The following is an 18,170-nucleotide window of genomic DNA, read 5'->3' as shown; positions in this document are numbered from 1 at the left end:
CTGCTGTAATAAATGACCACAAGCTGGGAATCTTAAAACAGCAGCAAGTTATTCTCTCACAGTTCCGGAGGCCAGAGGTCTGAGATCCAGGTGCTGGCAGGGTTGGGTTTTTCTGGGGGCTGTGAGAGAAACCAGTCTGTGCGTCTCCCTTTGGCATTCCTGGGCCTGTAGAGGCCTCCCTCCAGACTCTGCGTGTGCTGTCACACTGTGTTCCCTCTGTGTGTCTGCCTTCTCCTCTTATATATAGGGGTTAAGAAGAAATTATTTAGGCAGGTAGTGAGGATAAAGAAGTCCTCAGTAAGGATTCCTTTTAATGAAAAGCAGCTCTCAGATCATTTTCTTTTCTAATAATGAGCAGCCTGTAAAATCAAGCTGCAGACATAGACAAGCAAGCTAGAAGCTTGCATGGGTGAATGCTGGCAGCTGTGCCAATAGGAGAAGGCCACCTGGGACTAGGCATGTCCAACACGGCCCCGCATCTTCCCTTCTCTTTGTCAGCCATGTGTACAGTAAGGAGAAGACAATATGGCCCCTGCCAGGCAAAGATCTTATTTCCATAATAAGATTATGGTGAGGCCACCAGATTCCCCGCGCTATGTAAATGTCACACCTGGTCCAACCAATCTTTGGGCCCTACATAAATCAAACACCACCTCCTCAAGGCTGTCTATGAAATCAAGGGCACTCCCGTGGGCCAGGACTCCCATTCAGGTGCCCCTTTCTCTCTGGCAAGGGAGAAAGAGTTGTTCTCCTTTCTCTTTCTTTTGCCTATTAAACCTCTGCTCTTAAATTCACTTCTTGTGTGTGTCTGCGTCCTTAATTTTCTTGGCAGAAGGAAACAAAGCTCAGGTATTACCCTAGACAACGACGCCGCTTCATAAATACTGTTCCTATTAGATTTAGAGCCCACTGTAGTCCAGGACGACCTCATCTTAACTCCATTGTGTCAGCAAAGACTGTATTTCCAAAAAAATCCCATTCACAGGTTCCAAGTGGACATGGATTTGGGGAGACATTATTCAACCCAATACATGTGCTTGTGACTATGGATAGTGAGGACGATTGGTTTGCTCAGGGTGGCTCCCACTTTCACCCCACTGCGAACTCTGAATATCTGAGACAGGTCTCTGTTAATTTAGAAAGTTTATTTTGTGAAGGTTGAGGGAGACAGGTCTCTGTTAATTTAGAAAGTGTATTTTGCCAAGGTTGAGGGTGTGCGCCCATGACACAGCCTCAGGAGGTCTTGACGACATGTGCCCAGGGTGGTCAGATCACAGCCTGGTTTTATGTATTTTAGAAAAACATGAGACATCAATCAACATATGTAAGATGAACATTGGTTCGGTCCAGAAAGGAGGGACCACTCAAAGTGAGGAGGAGGCTTCCAAGTCTTAGGTAGGTAACAGACAAATAGTTACAAGCTTTCACATCACCTACCAGGCCTGCCCTGCTCACCAAAAACTTCATATACTTGGTCATCATTTCCTACATTCTCACACAGAAGAGAGCACTCAGAAAAATAGTTTTGAGAATCATTTGCTAATGATTTAATACTATTATAAGAGAATAAAAGACTTTTCTTTTAAATGAGTGCTTAAAGACGATTGGAAGCCCTCCTGAAGTTTAGGGGTGAATGGTTTATAATTTTTTATATTTGGGGGCAAGGGCTTTCCAGTGAAGACTGGAAAAACAGCTAGACCAATTCTAAAAGTTGTAACACTGGGTGGATGCTGAAGAAGCACATAGTGTTAGGAAGGTGTGGGTCAGATACGGCTTTAGAGAATGTAGCAACTGAAAGCCCAGATGGGAAGCTCCGTAGGCAGCTGGATAAGCTAATATTTCTAAATAATATGTTCAGATATCCGGACTGAATACAATCGCAACCTTCCCCACGAGCCAGCAGTGAGTTCTGAAGTTACAGAAGTGTGATGAATTGCGGTCAGTATGGGTTCTACCTTCAATTTGGAGTCAGTCAGTGACCTTAAAATACCTGCCCAGCTGAATTTTCTTAGAGCGCTTCATATCCTGTGGGCACTTTTACTCCCAATTCCAGATGATGGCTTTTAGTCTGTGGGGCCGCTTTAAGAGGCAGAAACCTGATCGGAACTGCTAAAAGGCTGTGAAGGTACTGCTGTGTGGACAGGCAGGGCGCGGTGCTCAAGGCTTTCCAATGCTCCTGCAATGGATCCTCCCTACCCAGCCCACAACCTGGCAACCCAGCGGCCAGCTGTTCTCTGCAGCTTTCTACTATCATGGACGCAGGAAACGGCGGTGGGTGGCTTCTGGTTTCTGACTGGGGGAGTAGAAAGTGATGCTGCAGGGATCAAAAGCAGAGAAGCTTTTAAGCCATTTGAGAAACTGCATCTGAAGGCGAGTGGATTTTAGCAGTAGCAGCAGCAGACCCCAGAAAAATTCGAAGAAGCATTAGTTCGTGCACTGTTAATGCTGTTGTCTCATGAATGCTTTCCTAATGAAGGATGAAGGCAGGCGGCTGTTTGCCAAAGGTGTTGAGTGGCAGGGGGAGGAAGGGAAGGAAGCTGTGCAGTGTGTACTGCTTGCTTATCAGGAATCATGTCATTTCCTGTGTAAGGGGGCTGTGTGGTCTCCAGGGGCACTGGGAAGCCTTGGATGGCACCATTTCAACTTCTTCTTGCTCATCATTTGAGGAGCTCTCGTTAGTGAATGCTAGCTTTGTTCATTTCATCCTACATTTATTGTGTTCATACTGTGTTCTGAGCTCCGTGTTTAATCTTGGCAGTCTCATAAAGAGGAGTAAGGACACTTTTGTCTTGAAAATGCTCATGGTCTCACATGGGCTTGGGATCAGGGCTGCTGGAAAACCCACTAAGCACTCTAAGCAGCACATGGGAAACCAGAAAAGCAGAGGAACAAAGTTTTGGGGTTTTTGGGAGAGGGGGGTGAAGAATGACATATTTTATTCCAAAAGCATAAAATCTTTAATAGTGGAAACTATGAATGATACTGTTTAATTTTCAGGAGACCAAAATATTTTAAGATTTATAGGTTTTAATCTGGCCCTAGAGTGAGGGCAGAAAATATGTACACAAACAACTCTAATACAAGACTGAATGTGATGTATACCGTAAGAGCACCAAAGTACCAAAGAATTGGGAGACAGAAGAACCACAATGTCTTTATAAAGTGGTATTTGAAGTGAACTTTGATGAATAGATAGGCAGGGTTGGAGTGCAGGATCACTAAATCCGTTCAAACCTTCTCACATGGATTTTTTATGGTGTGGGGGTGGGTGGGATGGGCAAGGGTTCTCCATGTAAAGGGACTATCTTGGGAACAGACAGTCACGGTGGGAGGACTAAGCTTTCCAGTGTGCCTGGAGAAAAAGACACATGTGAGGTCATGGCTCTCAGGGCCTAGGCTAGTCTAGTTTGGCTGTAGCGGGAAGCGTTCCTTGCTCTGCTCAGACCCAGGCACTGCTTCAAACCAGAAAGTCTGGAGAGTAGGTTCCTCCCTCCCCTAATGGGGCAATTTGCCCAAGGACAAAGTCCAGGCTTGCTCCTCTGTATCAGACCCTGCTCTGGGTAGAGGGAAACCACCGTATGCTTTCTTGTTTGATGTGCTGAGTGCTCAGCTGAGCTGTCTGCGCCCCTACACTGCTTCTGTGTACTTAGAGTCAACCTTTAGAGGATGATATTTGAACATTCTGCATGGAGCTTCCTCTGTAAAGTACAATGAGTTTGTGTCTGACCAGCACTACAGACATTCCCTTTTGTTTGTGAACTGCATGGCCAATGTGTTTGGCCTCATTAAGAATGAACTGGGCAAGCTGGGCATGGTAGCAACTCAGGAGGCTGAGGTGGGAGGCTCACTTAGCCCAGGAGTTCGAGTCTAGCCTGGGCAACATAGTGAGACCCTGTCTCTAAAAAATATAATAATATAAAATTTTGAAATAAGAATGAACTGGCCAAATAGGAAAGTTTTCAAGGACATCAACTGGTCTTTTCTTGCACAGAGGAGATTCGCAGGGTGAAAACACTCTGAGGCTTCTTTCCACTAAAGGGCACAGACCTGAGTTAAGTGTGGCCTGGCCCTCAGCACTTCCCAATGCCCTTGATGCATCCTGGTGCTGACCTGTGCCCGCCCCGCACTCCCGCTGTGCAGCGCCTTCTACCCTACAGGAGCCTGCTCCTGAATAATCCCTGTTTTTTTCTCTCTGTGCTCTTACGAGTCACCGAAACTTGCATGTGAATTTTATTCACAGGGTTTTGATGGCTTCTTTCTATCCAAATTTATTTCCTCCTTGACCTCATTCCTTCTGTCTTGTTTCCATCATGAGTGAAAGCCATATTATTTACATAGGGAAATGTATAGCGGGTAGAAGGATACAGTTCTAGGAGTCACAGGACCAGTGAAAAAAGTTCTGTGTAGATACACACACATATGTATAAACATAACAAACTTTTTTTTTTTTTTTTTTTTTTTTTTTTTTTTTTTTTTTTTTTTTTTTTTTTTTTGAGACGGAGTCTCACGCTGTTGCCCAGGCTGGAGTGCAGTGGCGCGATCTCGGCTCACTGCAGGCTCCGCCTCCTGGGTTCACGCCATTCTCCTGCCTCAGCCTCCTGAGTAGCTAGGACTACAGGCGCCCGCCACCGCGCCCGGCTAATTTTTTGTATTTTTAGTGGAGACGGGGTTTCACTGTGGTCTCGATCTCCTGACCTTGTGATCCACCCGCCTCAGCCTCCCAAAGTGCTGGGATTACAGGCTTGAGCCACCGCGCCCGGCAAACATAACAAACTTAACAGCAGCTTAAAGATGAAGATTAATAGTGTTAACCGTTTAAGGAGCTCAAAGATAAAACATTTGCAAATTTAAAGCATACTTACACGTGTATTCCTCCTGAGGACTTGGAAACACAGTTTTGCAAAATAACTCTGGCTGCCAGTTATCACAGGAAGAGAGGTGTTAGGTGTTGAAAACTGTTAACTGTTCATGGACCGGTATAAATTGAGTCATAGGGATGAGGTGTTTTTATGTTTGCTATATTTCCTATTTCCACTGCTCTCCTGAATAAGTACATTTACTCTGGGTGAATTTTTGAAATAATTTTGAAATTATTCAACACATTGTTATGTGTATATGCAAAGACTAGGGAAAAGAAGCTTAGATTGGTAGCAAAAAGCCAACTGTGACTTTGAGCAAATTATTTGACCTCTCTCAATACATCTTTTCTTATTTTAAAGTCAGGAGGTTGAACTAGATCACTTCTAAGCATTCTTTCATCGTTGCAATCCACGAATAATGGAACACTGCAGAGAATAGTAAACACTGGGTCAGGATCCAGTATTGGCTCGAATCCTTAAAACTGTGTGATCTGAATACAGTAATTTCTTCTTCTTGGGCCTTACTTTCTTCATCTGAAAAATTACAGGATTGGCCTCTATCTTCCTTATTGTCTTTTCAAACTCTCATGTTTTGTAGTTTTCTTCAGATAGGGTAGAAATCTCATCCTTCTCTTCTTAACATTTACTCCTGTGTTCCAGGGAGAGAGGAGGGAGTTGGGAGAGGCTTGATACAATCTTTAATTTTCTCTGTCTCTCTCTTTGTTTTAACTCTCTTTCTCCTTCCCCTCCCCACCTTCTCCTCCATTGTTTTTTCTAGAACTCTGAGAAAGTCTCCTCACAGTCTACGTGGCAGTTGCAGCTGTTCCTAGAATGAGTCCTGAAACCTAGATCTGAGTTGGGGTAGAAAGTCTGTCATTTCCTTGCTTGTCTGAGGGCAGCCTACTGTAAGCCCTCTGGCTTGGAGGTGACTAGGCTCTCCAGGAGATCAACACTTCGAGCCCTGCATGTTTAAGGAATAGTTTTGACTTAGAGTGATAGAGAACGCCTAAAGAGACCATGGCTAAAAACAGACGTTTCTGGGTGTGGTGGCTAATGCCTGTACTCTCAATACTTTAGGGAGCTGAGGCAGGCAGATTGCTTGACCCCAGGAGCTCAAGATCAGCCTGGACAACATAGTGAGACCCCATCTCTACAAAAAATACACAAATTAGCTGAGCATGGTAGTGCGCACCTGTAATCCCAGCTACTCAGGAGGCTAAGGTGGGAGGATCACATGATCCTGAGGGTTGAGGCCACAGTGAGCTGAGATTGTGCCATTGCATTCCAACCTCAGTAGAGAGTGAGAACCTGGTCAGAAATAAAGAAGAAAAAAAGAAAAGAAAAGAAAAGGAAAAAAAGAAAAAAAAAAGAAAAGAAAAGAAAAGAAGAGAGGGAGGGAGGGAGGGAGGGAAGGAGGGAAGGGGCTAAAAACAGTTAAGTATTATAAAGCAAGCATCAGTCCAGAAATCCAGCAATAGTCCCTCCTGGAATCCACCGGCTTGACTCAGCAGATTTTGGCCCTTCTCTTTTAGGGTTGCCAGATGAAAATACAGGATGCCCAGTTAATGTGAATTGCAGAAAATAATAATAATTTATTATTAGATAATACGTAATTTTTTAGCATAAATATGTCCTTTGCCATGCTTAGTTTGGGGCATACTTATGCTAAAAAGTATTTGTTCTTTATCTGAAATTCAGAATTAGGCATTTTGTATTTTTATTTACTAAATCTGGCTACCCTATTCTCTTCTTAATATTCTTAATCTCTCCCAGCGTTGCCCTCCTTCCCTGCTCCTTGGATCGAGTTGTAAGGAGAACATGCCCACTGTCTCGATGGCTGCAATGTGTGGCCACCACAGGTGGTGATGAAGATATGGGTTTCCACCCATGCTGTAGATGGAATGTTTGTGTCCTCCCGAAATTCCTATGTTGAAGCTTAACCACCAATGTGATGGTATTTGGAGATGGGCCTTTGGTAGGTAATTAGGGTTACATTAAGTCACGGGGCGGGGCCCTCATGATGGATCTGGTAAGGAGAGCACGCGGTCTCTCTCTTCCCACCAGGTGAGGATGCAAAGAGAAAGTGGCTGCCTGCAAACCAGGAGGAGAGCCCTCACCAGGAACCAATCTAGCTGACACTTTGAACTTGGACTCCAAACCTCCAGTATTGTACAAAATAAATATGTGTTTTCAATGTCAGTTAGTCTACATTATTTTGTTTCGAGTAATATGACCTGAAAATACATTTTCCCCTCACCCCACCTGAGCAATATCTAAGTTACTTAAGGAACCTAGGGCACATCAAAGGAGAAATGTCCCATTCACAAGGCACAGCCATGCCCAGGAGAAGCAGCCCGGCACAGAAGGGAGCACACGGGCTCAGGGCTCTGACGCTCATTCTTCCTTGACCCTGGGCAAGTCACTGAGGGGAGCCTTAGCTGACCTGTTTGTAGTGGGCTTAGTAGTGCTTGCCCTGCCTCCTGTGGAGGGCTGCAGAGACCAGATGTCAAAGCACTTTAACCGTAGGGTTTATTTGAACAAGGAAGGAAATGTGCATATGCTCCAGGATGTCTGTGTATCCAAAGACACACATACACACACAGTCACTCACACACTCACACTGTCTCTCACACACACACTCACATTCTCACAGACACACACAGTCACACACTCACACTCTCACACACATTTGCACATTCACATTCACACACACATTCATACATTCACTCATACACACACACTCACACACTCACACTCTCACACCCACACACTCACACCCACACACACTCACACACCCACACACTCACACAATGCTTTCTCACACTCACACATTCACACCCTCACCCACACACACCCACACACTCACACAATGCTTTCTCTCACACACACACACACACACACACTCTCACACACCCACTCACACACTCATGCACACACATACATGCACTCACACACACATGCTCTCTCATGCACATGCTCACACACTCACACTCTCACACACAGTCACACACACCCACATACACATGCTCACACACACACATGCGTGCACACACACACTCCATGACACACCAAACCTGGCTGCATGTTCTCCAAAATGTGCTGCTAGGCACCATTCCCAGTTCTAGACCCAGACCAGCCAGTTTACCCTTAACTTCATAAAAGTTCTCTATCTACTACTGACAGGCTCATCCCAGATCTAATTTTACGTATTTCCTAGGAGCTGGATAGCAGACTTTTAACCTCACCCCTCAAGCTGCAATGGGAATCCTTGACCTCAGCCTCACAAGGATAATTTCAAGGACAAGCAAGATTGTCCTTCAGGGCACGCCTCAGAGGAAGGGCACGGTGTGAGTGCCGGACATTGTCATGATTGTTCATTTACCTTCCAGGGTCCCTCACTGATGTCTTCCTCGTGTCTTTCTCATCTCATAAAGCAGGTTGCATCCTAAGAGTTGTGTATGGCTCAAGGTCATGCAAGGTTGGATGCCTCAGCTGGATTTAAACAAAGAACCATTGAGATCCTAATCTATGGCTCAGCCCACGGAACCACAGTGACCTCTGGTCTCAGTAGTACCTGGAGGCCCAGCCCAGGTGGAGGAAATAATGCATCTTCTCTCTGGGTGGCGTGGAAACCTCTTATGCAGCTGCCTCCTCCCGCAGAAACCCGGTGGAATCCAGCTTTCTTATGCTTCTCAGCATCTCACGCCTGCCCAGGATAGCCTGCTCCTTGCAGAGCAGGTGTTGGCTGTGGAGACACTCAGTCTGGCCGGGGGAGAGTCAGAGGACACAAATCTACTTGGGAGATTTGGAAGTGATTGACAGGCTCCAAGCTGAGCTTTCCAGACAAATTTAAATGTTCCTATTCTGTGAAACTTTGAATTCAATTTGTTTGCATATGAGGCATCTAAAACAGAAATGCCAGGACAGAACAAAAAAAGTGGAAAAATTCCTTCTGAGTTGGGGATGACCCTGGCCACCGGACTGGTGGACTGCAGTTGTTTTCCTGGATTCCCTGCTCTGCTTTGGACTGCAGTGCTCTGTCTTCTGCAAACGTCATTCCCAGGATCCCTGGACTCCTGCTCCTGGCTGGGCTCAGCCCAAGGGAGTCAGTAAGAATCAACCGCACGGCTAGGGGAAGGGAGATGCCAGGGAGTCTCTCCATCTCACTCTGGCCTGGTCAGGGCCCCTAACACTGAACCTTTGTGGGTGGATGGCCCCTCCCTCCATACTTCCAATTCCCACCAGGCAGCCTGGGATTCGGGTTTGGGTAACATTCTCTTTCCAAGCCCAGGGTGGGTAGAAACTTCTTCCTGTTACGTCTCTCTGGTTTGCCTCACTAATCCTATTTGACTTTTCAGCTCCTTCAACATCTTTGTGGCCAGTTCCCCACATTATAGTCCCCTCTGTTGAAGTCCTAGGCTGGGCACAGTTTTCCTGTCTGATCTGTGCGTGGAATCGCTGAGGGTCTGTGATACAAGCGAGGAGCCCGTGGACCTGCCCGTGTGAGCTGCGTTAGAGGTGGGACGGGGACCAGCTCCCCCAGAGTAATCGAAAGACTCAGTGGCTGTCCTTCCTTGTTGGGCAGGGGCACTTGAAATCTGAGGGTCGCAGTGGGCCACATTTTAATGGTAAGGAGAACCCCAGAAAATAAGCTGAAATTGCCAGTTGGTGCAGAGAAATGGTTCAAATCCTCTAACTCCGCCAGAAAGCCCCTTCTTTGATGAAAATCAAAGAAATTAAAATCTTTTTTTTTAAAAAAGAAAGAAATGGAATAAAAGACAAAAAGAGAACCTCAGGTGTCAAGATATTAAGGGAACAGGGAGCTGTCATTTCTACTTTATCATCTTTGCCTCTTTAGACCTGCAGGAGAAGCCCTGGCTGGGAAGTGACTTCTTTCAAAGAGAAGCAGGGACCCCTCATCCCTTACCCAGAAGGACTGGACCCTGATGGAGACACCAGTGGCTCAACCCAAGCATCTTGTGATCATGACTCCCTGGGGCATGTCTAGGAGTCTGTTGCTCACCATAACCAGGCTCCAGCTCCTGGTAATGTGCGTTTATGCCACACCACCACCAGCCTGTCCATGTGAGACTCAAGCCCCGCTTCTGCTCCTCCATGGCTCCAACCAGCCTGCTCAAAGGGCACACTGAGGTCAGCAGGGCCTGCAGAGCCCTGGAGGGCAATCCCTGACAATGGGCCCTGAGTCATCATGCATTATTCATAGGCCCCTGAGCCTGTGCCAACTGCCACCCTGCGCAGCTCAGAGGAAGATTCAGCTCCAGAGACATGGGCATTCCTAAGGAATATTTCATGCAGGAAATTGTTCCTTTAACTTTATTATTGTCATAAAACACACATCACATAACGTTTGCCATTTTATTTTATTTTATTTGAGACGGAGTCTGGCTCTGTTGTCAGGCTGTAGTGCAGTGACATGGTCTTGGCTCACTGCAACCTCCATCTCCTGGGTTCAAACAATTCTCTTGCCTCAGTCTCCCGAGTAGCTGGGACTACAGGTGCCCGCCACCATGCCCAGCTAATTTTTGCATTTTTAGTAGAGATGGGGCTTCATCATGTTGGCCAGGATGATCTCGATCTCTTGACCTCGTGATCTTCTTGCCTCGGCCTCCCAAAGTGCTGGGTTTACAGCTCATTTTAACCATTTAAAATGTACAGTTCAGTGGCATTTAGTCCATTCACATGGTTGTGCGAGCATCACCACCACCATCCATCTCCAGAACTCTTTCATCTTTCCAAACTGCAACCGTGTCCATTAAACACTCACTCCCATTGCCCCCTCCCTCCAGCCCCTGACAACCACCATTTGACTTCCTGTCTCTGAATCTGACTCCTATAAGTACCTCATATAAGTGGAATCAGACAGTATTTGTCCTGTGTCTGACTTAGTTCACTGAGCAAATGTCCTCAAGTTTCATCCATGTTACAGCATGTGTCAGAATTTCCTTCCTTTTTCAGTCTGAATAGTGTTCTGTGGTGTGTAGCCTACATTTCATTATCTCTCCATCCACCGATGGACATTGGGGTTGCTTCTATTTTGGGGGCTCTTGTGAAGAATGTTGCTATGAACATGGGTGTGCAGGTGTCTCTTAGAGTTCCTGCTTTCAATTCTTTTAGGTGTATTTTCAGAAGTGGACTTGCTGGATCCGACGGTAATTCTAGGTTGTACTTTCTGAGGAGCCTGTGCACCGTTTTCCACAGCAGCTGTACAATTTTACCCTCCCACCCACAGTGCACGAGGGTTCCAGTGTCTCCACATTCTCACCAACACTTGTTATTTTCTCTTCTTCTAGGAAAAACTATTAGCTACCCTAATGGGTATAAAGTATCTTTTAACTTTTTAGTTTAATGTTTAAAAAATTATTCTATATATGGGATACAAATTTCACATTGCATAAGAAGGTACACAATAAAATCTGAATATTTCTGTCTCTTGACCTCAGTTTCCCAGCAACCAGTCACCACCCTCAGAGCTGCTTCCTGAGATGGTCCATGCCTAGATGAGCTTATATATGTGTATACATATTTTAAAAAACAAACAGGAACATTATTTTATGCATTGCTTTTTAAAAAATGAAACATGCAATTTTTCACTAAATATCATTCTCCGTAACTGTATCTAGAGATAACAAGATATTTAAATCTCCATAGGATACTGATAGCCATAATTAAGAGATCTCATCCTTCCAGCCTAATATGGAAACCTTGGACTTCAGAAAGATAATACATATATATACATATATACATATATACACATACACGTGTGTATATATATACACACACACATTGTATGAATATACTGTGTGTATATATATACACACACTGTGTGAATATACTGTGTGTGTATATATACACACACACACACACACAGTATATTCACACCACTCCCAGCAGGGACTGGAGCAGCAGCCTGTCATCAAACACATAAAGATTTCTGTGGAGAAAAATAAGAGTGAATTGCACTAAGTGGGATGTAGAGCCATACATTCGTTGCAGTCTGGTTTAGCCACCAAACGAGTTTAGAAAGCTTTCAGTTTTTAGAGGTTTTTGGATTTCAGAATTGCAGGTAAGATTATAGGCTTTTATTAATAATATTTAGGACTTGTCAGGCCTTGGACTGGGAGTTTTTCTCATCTTATTTTTGATACTCATAATAACCTTATGAGATTGAAATTTTACAGAGGGGAAACGGAAGCTCAGAGGCAGAAAGGCATTTGCCCAAGTGTGTCCTAAGCTAGGATTTGGAACCAGGTCTGCCCGTTCCTAAGTCTGGGCTCTTTCTGCTGTATCCCAGGAGACCATATGCTGTTGTCCACTGTGATTATCAACAGTGCCCCTTCATGCTCAAAGGAACTGGATCTCAGAATATGGGTCACATAGTCACAATAGCCGTACCATGCTATGCCTTCGTGACGGGGCTGCCTAGATAGTTGAGGCCTGGCCCTTGATTCTCATAGATGGCATTAGGTTTAAGGACAGCCTTCACACTTTGCTGGACTTCATTCTATAGGTGGACAGGACTTCCTGCTGTATTAAAAGGGGTGTGACAGCCACATAAACTTGTCCTCTTCCAGGAAGACTTCCCTGACTTCCACGACTGCCAGATCTCATGGTCCCTGCTGCGTTGCTTACCTCTTAACTTTGTGGAATTTTTTCTTTCTGTTTTGTTTTTTAAAAACTGTGGTAACATGCATATGACATAAAGTGAACCATCTTAGCCCTTTTTTTTTTTTTTTGAGACGGAGTCTCGCTCTGTCTCCCAGGCTGGAGTGTGGTGGTGTGATCTCGGCTCACTGCAAGCTCCGCCTCCCAGGTTCACACCATTCTCCTGCCTCAGCCTCCCAAGTAGCTGGGACTACAGGCGCCCGCCATCACGCCCGGCTAATCTTTGTATTTTTAGTAGAGACGGACTTTCACCATGTTGGTCAGGCTGGTCTCAAACTGCTGACCTCATGATCTGCCCATCTCAGCCTCCCAAAGTGTTGGGATTACAGGCATGAGCCACCTGGCCCATCTTAGCCATTTTTCAGTGTACAGTTGTGTAGTTTTCTCTTTAGAGACGGGGTCTCACTCTGTGGGCCAGGCTGCAGTGTCCTGGCATGAGCATCGCTCACTATAGCCTTAGCCTCCTGAGCTCAAGCCATCCTCCCACCTCAGCCTGGTGAGTTGCTGGGACTGCAGGCATGCCCCCCACACTGGCGGTTCTGTAGTATAAGCACGTTCACATTCTTGTGTTAACATCACCACCATTCATCTGCAGAAAACTTGTTGCAAAACTGAAACTTTGTACCAATTAAATACCAACTCCTCACTCCCTTCTCTTCCCAGCCCCAGGCAGCCACCATTCTGCTTTGCCTCTATGACTTCGACTACTCTAGGCAGCTCACATTAGCAGAATAATTCAGTATTTGTCCTTTTGCGTCTGGCTTATCTCACAGAGCATCATGTTCTCAAGGTCCATCCATGTTGTAGTGGGTGTCAAAATTTCCTTCCTTTTTAAGGTGTTCTTCCTTATTCGCTTGTATGTTAATGCTCTGAGGGCGAGGACATCCTTGTGGGTTTTTGAGTCTCACACAGGATGGCAGTGTATTTGGCTGCTCACTCAGTGTTAATGAGTGGATGATGATTTGACATTTTTTAGGACTTCTAGTTGCCCTGGGAGTGAGGCAAGAGAACTGCAAGTTGAAAGAAGCCCCCAGTCAGTCCACAGCCTGGTCTTTTGTGGCATTAATACTTTCAACCACACTTACCCTTTGGTTTGTGGGATAGATTAATTGTTGGCTTATTACACATAATTAAAAAGCAGGTGTTACATAATGGTGTCTCAGTTCAGCAGCAATGCTGCCCTTCCCCTTCAACCAGAGGTGTAAGTGTACATGTGAGTGTGAGTGTGTGAGTGTGATTGTGTGAGTGTATGTGATTGTGTGTGATTGTATGAGTGTGAATGTGATTGTGTGTGTGATTGTGTGTGCATGTGTGTGAGTGTGAGTGTGTGTGAGGGAATCACCTTGCAGTGGCAAGCTGGAATGCAGACCACGGATAATTTCTCTTCCATTTACCTTAATAGAAGCATCTTCCGTCTTACCTTCCATTGCCTTGATAGAAGCGTCAGTTTAGACAAATTATAGATACATTACTTCCAAGTTTGAGACCCTAACTGATCTTCTAGAAGTGGTTCTAGAAGGAAAGAAGAAAAAATCTTGAGTTTCTTCTCTCTTTTTATGTGAAGAGTGTTCTCTTCAAAGGAGAATGGGAAAGAAGGCTCCGGATTTGGGCGCATGAACTCTTTTCTCACTTAAGGCCAAGAGACTCTCCATAGCCATGGTTAATGTTGGCCAGGTTCTCCTGCAGGCAGCCGCTATCTCCCGGGCTTTATAGCCAACGCCAAAGCTAGGGCTTTACCTCCCTGTTTTACATTACGGAACCAGGGGAGCAGACAGCCCAAACGACACGCATGTGGTCACATAGCCCATTCAAGTAGGGCTGCTCTGGCTCTATCGATGAGGTGTGTTTAACCTCTAGTGAGGGGTTATGCCTCGGAGGCATCGAGGTGTGCTTGGCTCCAACTCCACCTGCATCTAAGTGGCTGAGTTTGCTGCATACTATATGCTGAAGCCAGGCCCGCGCCCTGACTCTCCCATCTTCAGACAGCAGCCTGGGTCTGGCCTCGGCCTGCTTTGCTGTCCCACTAAGAGAAACCTGCGAGGTGGCCCAGCATCCTCCAACTGTGGAGTTTCAAGCCTCACATGGCCTTGTGGCCCAAGAGCTCATTCTGATGCTGGGCTTTGGTCTGAGGTCAGCCTGGAGTTCTAGCTGGGCCTGGTGACCCTGAACCTGTCCCCACTCAACACTGCTCCAGCTGCTTAGAGGCCACGGCTTTAAGGAACTGTGGAACCAGGAACACACACTGCCCTTTCCAGAAGCATCCCTATGCGAATGGGAAGCACATCGCCTGCGGTGGAGGAGGGGAAGATGAGAGAGGGCATCCAGGTTCATCATCTGGGTACAGGTCTCTTCTGCTACCTAAGCTCTTGTGAGTGCCTGAAAACCACTAGGAAGCCCATGGAGTTTAAACAAACAAAGAAACAAACACTGAGCTAGGGCACTGCCCCTCTAGGATGCCATGTTCCAAAATGTTCATGGTGCCCCTGTAATGGCGTGACATGGCCGGTCTAGTGGCAATGCATTTGGTGAGCTCTTGGTGGCAATGCATTTGGGGCCTTATCAATCAATCCAAACCAACAAAGATACAGTCAGAGATGGGCACAGGATTCGAGCTAGAAGTGTTCTAGATGTTGAGCAGGGGGAGTCTGTGTAAGTTCCAACATTTCCCAAGGTGGTGGGAAGCAGCCCTGCCTGCCTGGATGGGCTCCTGGGATGCAGCCTGCGGAAGCGGCGGGTGGGTCAGGAGACATCTGGCTGTCAGGCCCGGAGCTAGCGCACACATGGAATAGCCCTGGGCCTGCTCACTGGCCAGCCTCAGGGAAGGGGAAGAAGCCACAGAGGGCGTTGGCGGGTGAGGCCACCACGTGCAGACTGGCTTGCAATAGGTCTCCACCTGTCACTGTGAGGGCAGGGCGTCCGACAAAAGCCAGAATCTTCAGCCAGAATCTGAGTTCCTTTTGAGTCTTGTACACCACAAAATGGATCCAAGGTAAGCAGACGGTCTGGATTTACTCCCTCAGTTGATATATTTTAAACTCTAGAGCACATTGACATTTTTAACCACATGCTGACTTACTGTTTGCGTGCGGAGCTCTGTGCTCTCCTAGTGCCTCATCACAGTGAGAGGTCATCCGAGGCGGGGCCCATTTGTGCAATCCCGAAGATGGACTGTGGGAGAAAAGACTTGAACCCTTGTGTAGCTGTTGTGGTACCTGCTCCGAGAAGTCCCCCAGCATGCCTGAACATGTCCTCGGCTGCCAGTCCAGTGGGTCTCGCCCGCACCCCAGGCTGTCTGTCATCTGGCCAGGCTCTGAGCCAAGGGCCATGGGGCTGGGGAAGGCTCTGGCGGTGGGGGTGAGGGCCAGGTCTGGCCTGGCCAGGGCAAGCCCACACAGGAGGCAGCCCTGTGTCCAGGAGCCTGCAGGTCTCCAGCACTGGCTTGCCCGGTGCTTCCTGCGTGGTTTGTATCACAGTCTCGGTAGCTGTCATGTCGGCTGTGACCTTCACAGTTGGTGAAAAGGGGCCACTTCTAGGCAATGTGATCGGGAGGAGCAGCCCCTCTGTTCCCGCCCTCCCCGCTGCCTGGGGAAGTGTCCACCTGCCTCACGTGCTGAGGGGGCCCACCACTAGCTACTTGGCATTTTAAAAAATTTAATTAATGTATTTTATTTAATTTTTAATTTTTTGAATTTATGTTATTTTACTTTATTAATTTAATTCAATTCAATTTTAGAGATAGGGTCTTGCTCTGTCACCCAGGCTGGAGTGCAGTGATACAGTCTTACCTCACTGCAGCCTCGAACTCCTGGGCTCAAGCGATCCTCCTGCTTCAGTCTCCTGAGTAGCTGAAACATTCAGGCCCTTGCCACCATACCCAGATAATTTTTAAAATTTATTTTATTTTTCATAGAGATGAGGTCTTGCTGTGTTGCCTAGGCTGGTCTTGAACTTGTGGTCTTAAGCAATCCTCTTGCCTCAGCCTCCCAAAGTGCTGGGGTTACAGGTGTGAGCCACCACATTGTTCTGTTTATTTTATTGTTATTTTGAACCTCAGTGGCCTGACGCACGCTGTTAGAGAATTTGGCTCTCTCCCTCCCTGTGGAGGCCCGAGATTGGCCCCCTGGGTTCTGGCCTCACTGCTCTGGCCTCCAGGTGTCGTTTGGCCATGCCGCCCACAGCACGCACGTGTCCCCTGATATTTTGATTCTCAGCGGGGCTTCAGGAGCCTCCTTCTCCCAGCTGTATCTGACTTGAAGAGGATTCAGGTGAAAGGAAAGATGCAGGGCACTGTGCAGAGGACCTGGCAGAGGACGGTGGAGGAGGGAGACATTTCTGGGCAGGAAAACACCAGTCGTGCCTCCCAGCAGCTCTCAGTCCTAGAGAGGCGTGATCCTTATAATTCAAGGCAGGCTCTAGGCCTGGGCAGAAGGTTCTCAGGGGAACCCTTTTCTCTCCCTCATTGCAATTTAGGCTGTTCTTCCACAGAACACACCTGAGTCAGAGTAGGCCAGGTGAGAAGCAGAGCGAAGGGTAATTCTAGGAAGAGGAAGCAGCACCTGCAAACCGCGGCACCTGGAGGGAGACGCGGGTGCCATGGGAACCTAGTGCACTTGGAGAAGTGTGTGAACTTGAATGTGGCACAGTAGAAACAGGGAGACAGTGAAGCTGGGGGAAAGGGAGAAGAACATTGGGGTTTCACTGTGCACTCTGTGAGGCATTGTGAAATTTTTATCTCATATACAGAACAATTTAAAAAATTAAACTCAAAAAGCACAATTTTTCACTGACTTCTTGCGGGTATTTCTAACCTGGAAACAGGTGGACACAGAGATTGTCCTAGTGACTCTCGGTCAGCCTCCACTCATGGGCATGGGTGCTGACGGTTTCAGCCCCCTGGTGTCTTAGCACCCAATGACAGTGCTCCTTGACCCCTTCTCAATTCCAATTAATCACCACGTCCTGCTGGTGGTACCTCTTAAACATTCAACACATCCGTTTCTCTCTATCACCCCCCAATCCAGGAGGCATTAAACTGTAGCTCTTAGGCCTGATCTGGCTGCTGACTGTTTTGAAAATAAACTTGGAACTCAGTCACACCCATTCATTTCTATACCAGGAATGGCTGCTTTCTTTCTATAAAGGCAGAGCTGAATATGCCCCAGATATTTACTATGTGGCTCTTTACAGAAAACATTTGTCTACTCCTGCCCTGATGAGCATCTTCCTACTGATGTCCCTGGCTCCAGCTTGTTCTCCTCCAATCCATTTCCCACACTCTAGCCTTTGTAAAGGAAAAATCTGAGTATGGTACCTGGCCTCTGGCTTTGATGGATTCTGAGCACCTTCTCATGGTTTGCAGGCTTCCTCCACTTGGCTCCAGTGCTCCTTATGCCACCGTGCCATGTTTAACTTCATGCAGCTGCCAAGTGCAGTGAGTTCCCAGGGCACCTGTGTCTCCCTGCTGGGATAGGCATTTGTGTGTGCTGCTTCTTCTTCCTGGAATTACCTTGCTCTCCGCTCCTTACCTGACCTCTGACCCATTCTACAGTTCTCAGGAAAGCCTCTTGACTTTCCAGGCCTGGGCTAGGAGGCTTTTCTATGTGCTTCCATGGCTCTAGATTCTTCTTT

The 18,170-nt window shown here is 46.8% G+C and overlaps 1 long non-coding RNA gene and 1 other non-coding gene across 2 annotated transcripts; one reads left to right on the top strand and one right to left on the bottom strand.

The window, feature by feature from the left end:
• Window positions 1-1,662: 1,662 nt before the first annotated feature.
• LOC123567769 (U7 small nuclear RNA) lies at window positions 1,663-1,722 on the bottom strand. The gene has a single exon (XR_006690872.1). It is a non-coding gene; the product is annotated as a U7 small nuclear RNA (small nuclear RNA).
• Window positions 1,723-2,108: 386 nt separating this feature from the next.
• LOC123567460 (uncharacterized) lies at window positions 2,109-7,187 on the top strand. The gene is made up of 3 exons (XR_006690405.2): window positions 2,109-2,271; window positions 6,633-6,834; window positions 6,924-7,187. It is a non-coding gene; the product is annotated as an uncharacterized lncRNA (long non-coding RNA).
• The last annotated feature ends 10,983 nt before the right edge of the window (window positions 7,188-18,170 follow it).

This window comes from Macaca fascicularis, chromosome 11 (genome assembly GCF_037993035.2).
Source record: "Macaca fascicularis isolate 582-1 chromosome 11, T2T-MFA8v1.1".
Lineage (NCBI taxonomy): Eukaryota > Metazoa > Chordata > Mammalia > Primates > Cercopithecidae > Macaca > Macaca fascicularis.
Note: the sequence above shows the minus strand (reverse complement) of the source record. Positions and strands in the feature narration are given on the sequence as shown.